We start from the raw sequence: 6,000 nt of genomic DNA on the forward strand, positions 1-6,000 counted from the left end.
GGCCTGTGGGGGACACTGAAGCCAATATCTAACTATCGCAATGCCCTTAACATTGACATTGGCTTATATGTATAAACCCTGAGAAGGGTTTGGTATCGCTAGACAGGTCCAGAGTAGAGCATCAGGCTAGCCTTTGCATAAGAAAAGAAAAAGCTCCTTTGCCATTTGGATCCCCAATGCAGTCATTGACGTAAGAGGGGACTTCAAAACATTCATGGTGTCGCTCCCCGTCTTCGTGGAGGAACGACACAGGACCCTGCGCTGTTCTTTCATCTGCTCGGCCCTTCCCGGGTTTGCTGCTGGTTCTTCCCGGGTTGGCTACCGACCCTTCCACCTCCGTGGAAGGGCGGTTCCCCCTAGCCACTTTCCCCACTTCCGCGGGGGAGCGGCACACCGCTGGCCGGCTCTCTCGGGGGCTGCACAGGTGTTCCTTCAGATAGATGTTCCCCTTAGATGTTCCTGGTGCATGTTGTCTCTCTCCTCCTTTATAGTCCTCTTCCGCAAATCCCAACTCGGCTGCCCACACGCCGAGTACGCTGCTCTCCTCCAATCAGGAGCAGGATCAGCTCCTGGAGGTCATCACTCAAGTTGGCAAGAGGCAGCTGCGTAGAAGCTGTTTTCTCCTCTCCCAGCGCCATATTGTGGGAGAGCAGATGCATAGAATGTCTTAATTCCAGTAACTTAGTGTAGTCCGGGTTGCTCCCCACACATGGAAAATGGAATTAAAAGTTAAGTTTATCGGGGCCAGCGCCGTGGCTCACTTGGTTAATCCTCTGCCTATGGTGCCAGTATCCCATATGGGTGCCAGATTCTAGTCCCGGCTGCTCCTCTTCCAGTCCTGCCCTCTGCTATGGCCCGGGAGTGCAGTGGAGGATGGCCCAGGTGCTTGGGTCCTGCACCCACATGGGAGACCAGGAGGAAGCACCTGGTTCCTGGCTTTGGATCAGCGCAGCGCCGGCTGTAGCAGCCACTTAGGGGGTGAACCAACGGAAGGAAGACCTTTCTCTCTGTCTATAACTCTACCTGTCAAATAAATTTAAAAAAAAGTTAAGTTTATCTTGGTGTAAAAGATTTGAAACCCATGCATGCATAATTTTTTTGCAAAATACACATTTTCTGTGAACTTTCTGAAGATCCCTCATATGTACTTGAGTCATTTGTCATAGTTGGTAGGCTTATTAAAGTATGAATAAGTCAAAACATTACTTATTATTTTATTATCTCTTCTTTCATAAGGTGAGGGTATTAAAACAAAGATCTTTGAGTTTTAGGCTTCAATGTAGGAAAGGTTAAAAAAAATAGTTTCTTTGCACCAAGTGTGCCTTGGGAATAACGATGCAGCACCATGTGGGTTGGGGAAGCGCGGTACTAAGGGAGTTTGTTAGGGAGAGAAGTCAGCGGCCTGGCACGGGGTGAGGAGGGCCTGAACTAGAATCTGGCATTGAGAATGCGAAGGAAGGGACAGACGTTCAGCCACAGATCCAGTAAGGCGGTGGCTCCCTCAGAGGGAGGACACAGGAGAAGCCTGAGGTGACTTCCAGCTTACAATCCCAGGGCACGGAGAGAAAGCAGAGAACCTCAGACAAACAGAGAAGGCAGCACTGTGGAGATGAAGTGGAAAAACCAAAGGGAGAAGGCAGGTATTACCTTGCAAAGGAGAAGTAGAGGGCACATTTCTACTCATTCATTCATTCATTCATTCACCCAGTACCATGGCATTCCACACTAGATCTGAAACCACGTGGAAATTACCTAGGATATAAATAGATGAGGTGGTTGGTACATGAGAAAAATAAGCACCGGAAATGTGGGATTAGCCCACAGATTTGCACGTGATTGATACTGTACTGCATAGTTAAGATGAGGCTTTGCCTCTGGACTCCCCCATGACCCGTGCAGCAGAGGCACTGGAAGCAGAGGATTCTACGATGAACGTGAACCTGCTGCTCAGTAGGAGCTCAGTACCCTCACTCTGTGCAGTACTGAAGCATGCGTATTTCCCCTCGTCACAGAAGAGGACAGAGGACAGAGTGCCCAGGTGCTTGCTGCTCCCATCCCACAGGGACTCGGGATGGAGAACTTGTCTTACTAAATGAATGTCTCCGGACTTCCCTTCCCTCCTACTCCTTAGGAGTATTTTGGCTTTGCTCACTCGGTGTCTCCTTCTCCTTACCTAATGGAAGGCTGTTCTGCATCTGAAAACGTTGCTTTCCTGGATTTCGTGGATGACTCACGGGGAGGAAAGGGAGTGGGATGACCCACGGAGGTGTGTGTGACTGAGGGTGGAGAAGAGCCCATGGAGGAGTTTTAGGGGGAGGGGATTGCTCAGAGGAGCCATGAGAAATGAAAGAAGAACGAGAAGAACCAAATGGCTTTGGTGTTGTTGATTGTGTTTGAGAAATACCAGCCAGGGATTGCTTTATTTTGAAATGTTAGCTGGCTGCAGGATGGATACGTTAGCTTTTTGCTACTATGGCAAAGTACCTGAGCCGATTCACTTGACTGAGTTTTGGAGGATCAAGTCCAACGTTGAGTGGCCCCCTTGGTTTGGACTGTAAGAATGGTTATGGATAGAAATGGCAGAACGTGGCCTAGCGGCGCCAGCACACCGGGTTCTAGTCCCGGTTGGGGCGCCGGATTCTGTCCCGGTTGCCCCTCTTCCAGGCCAGCTCTCTGCTGTGGCCAGGGAGTGCAGTGGAGGATGGCCCAAGTGCTTGGGCCCTGCACCCCATGGGAGACCAGGAGAAGCACCTGGCTCCTGCCATTGGATCAGCGCGGTGCGCTGGCCGCAGCGCGCCGGCCGCAGCGGCCATTGGAGGGTGAACCAACGGCAAAAAAGGAAGACCTTTCTCTCTGTCTCTCTCTCTCACTGTCCACTCTGCCTGTCAAAAAAAAAAAAAAAAAAAAAAAGAAATGGCAGAATGTGAGCAGAGGAAGGGTTACACGGCAAACCAGGAAGAGAAAGCAGATGGGCCCACACCTGGGCTCTTCAACAGCCCTCCTGTGAGAACTCAAGAGGTCACGTGAGCACTACCTTTCGAGGATGTGTTCCCAATGACCTGAAGACCTCCAACCAGGCCCTACTCCTAAAAGCCATAATTGGATGAAGTTTCTACCCTCTTAGTGCCATTAGCCTTTTCTTAGATTTTATTTGAGAGGCAGAGTTACAGAGAGAGGGAGAGACAGAGAGGTCTTCCATCCACTAGTTCACTCCCCAAATGGCTGCAACAGCCTGAGCTGGGGTGATCTGAAGCCAGGATCCAGGAGCTTCTTCCAAGTCTCCCAAATGGGTGCAGGGGCACAAGCACTTGGGCCATCTTCTACTGCTTTCCCAGGCTGTAGCAGAGAGCTAGTTTTCAAGAGGAGCAGTTGGTACTCAAACTGGCACCCATATGGGATGCTGGCACTGTAGGCAGCGGCTTAGCGTACTATGTCACAGTGCCAGCCACAATTAGACTTTAAAAAAAAGATTTCCAACATGGGAAGCAAGATACACAGCAGACCCATAGAATGGCAGATGTCCTAAACAGCACTCTGGCCTCAGAATCAGCCCTTAAGGCATGCAGATCTGGCTGAAAAGCCCATGAGAGTATTTCAGGCATGGAAAGCCAAGACACTCTGGGGGAAAAAAAAACACCTAGATGAAAGATCTCTGCGAGTGAGATCCCAGTGGAAAGAACGGGTCATCAAAGAAGGAGGTACCTTTCTCTGAAGGGAGGAGAGAACTTCCACTTTGACTATGACCTTGTCTAAATATGATCAGAGTCGGTGAACTCAGGGGGCTTCCATAGCCTTGGCAGCTCATGACAAGAGCCTAGGGTGATTACTGATGCCATAAACAAGAGTGTCAATTTGTTAAGTCAACAACAGGAGTCACTGTGCACTTACTCCTCATGTAGGATCTCTGTCCTAAATGTGCTGTACATTGTGATTTAATGCTATAATTAGTACTCAAACAGTATTTTTCACTTTGTGTTTCTATGTGGGTGCAAACTGTTGAAATCTTTTCTTAATATATGCTAAACTGATCTTCTGTATATAAAGAGAATGGAAAATGGATCTTGATGTGAATGGAAGGGGAGAGGGAGTGGGAAAGGGGAGGTTTGCGGGTGGGAGGGAAGTTATGGGGGGAAGCCATTGTAACCCATAAGCTGTACTTTGGATATTTATATTCATTAAATAAAAGTTAAAAAAAAGATTTATGTGTTCATTTACTTGAGAGACAGAGGGAGAGAGACAAACAGAAAGAGGGAGAAAGAGAGATGTCTTCTTTTCCTTGATTCACTCCCCAAATGGCCTCAATAGCCAAGTCTGGGCCAGGAGCCAGGAATTCCATCCTGGTCTCCCACATGGGCTGCAGGGTTCGCAAGACTTCAGCCATCTTCCACTGTCTTGCCAGGTGCATGAGCAGGAAGCTGGATCAGAAGCAGTGTAGCTGGGTCTTGAACTGGCACTCCCGTATGGGTTGCCAGTGATGCAAGCAGCAGCCTAACCCACGGGGCCACAACACTAGTCCCATGGTACTGTTAGCTTAAGGCTTTGGGGTTCAGTGTCTGCATGAGGGTGGGGGGTTCATTTCATGTTGAAAGCATAGCACAGGGTGTTTTCCCCTTGTATGCACACACACCTCTGGGATTGGAGGATGTGCAGTATGGCTTTGCTTGGGGTCTGTGAGCAAGCTGCCAGCTGGGAAGTGGGCCTCTTATGCCATGGGCTGTGAGCTAGACCTCAATCATATTGAAGATGCGAGCAGGGAACTCACTTAAGTAGTCAGGCCAAGTGCACAGTTGGTCTTGAAACTTTGGGACCAGAACCAATCACACTTAAGGCTTGATCTTCCAGGAACTGCAGATGAAGGGATCATGCGTGCTCTGTTGTGTCTTCAGTCAATAGAGATTGTTCCATTAGCAGCAGCACAAAGCAGCCATAACAACAAACAAGAACTCTCAAAAATCGACTAACTTGAAGTTAGTTTCCCTGTCAGTGGAAATGCTCACTTTCCATGCCAATGAATGCCGACTCTCTTAAGAAAACCCCAGAAGGAGGCACGGGCCAGGTCCACACTCTGCAAGATCAGGCTTGTCCTAAACAGCATTTTAATTATAGGACATCTTGGCTGGCGCCGTGGCTCACTAGGCTAATCCTCCACCTTGCGGCGCCGGCACCCCGGGTTCTAGTCCCGATTGGGGCGCCGGATTCTGTCCCGGTTGCCCCTCTTCCAGGCCAGCTCTCTGCTGTGGCCAGGGAGTGCAGTGGAGGATGGCCCAAGTGCTTGGGTCCTGCACCCCATCGGAGACCAGGAGAAGCACCTGGCTCCTGCCATCAGATCAGCGTGGTGCGCCGGCTGCAGTGCTCCAGCCATGGCGGCCATTGGAGGGTGAACCAACGGCAAAGGAAGACCTTTCTCTCTCTGTCTCTCTCACTGTCCACTCTGCCTGTCAAAAAAAAATAATTATAGGACATCGCTTTCATTTGAGCCCTCTGTGTGAGGGCTGCAAAAAAATGAGTGTTTGTAGCCTCTCTCCCCTGCCTTGACGCCTCCACCAGGGAGGATTCGGTTCAGCCTGATGAGTTCTTTCCTCCTCCCTTGTGTGCTAAGCAGGGCTCTGGGGTTGGTAGACCAGTTCTCCTGAGGTATCATGAAGCACGGATAGGGCAGGTGGTGGGATGATGTTGAGTCCACTGGACTGGGCTAAGGGAGGCCCCCCAGCTGGGCAAGCGTTATTTCTGGGTGTGTCTGTGAGATCAGCGTTTGAAATCAGAGAAAGAGAAAAGGAGAGACTTTCTACAATGGAGGCAGTGGCAGGGCGAGTCTGCTCTCTGAGCCGCGACGTCTGTCTTCTTCTGCCCTGGGACGCAGGGCTCTTGTTTCTCAAGACTTTGGACTGGGACTGAGTGACACAACCAGGCCTTCCCAGTTCTTAGCTTGCACGCGCAGGTGTGGGACTTCTCACCCTCCGTAATCTGTAATCACAGGAGTCAATCCCCCAGTAAATCTTC

This window comes from Oryctolagus cuniculus, chromosome 12, assembly GCF_051225735.1.
Source record: "Oryctolagus cuniculus isolate XC-2025 breed Fujian yellow rabbit chromosome 12, ASM5122573v1, whole genome shotgun sequence".
In the NCBI taxonomy this organism is placed as follows: Eukaryota; Metazoa; Chordata; class Mammalia; order Lagomorpha; family Leporidae; genus Oryctolagus; species Oryctolagus cuniculus.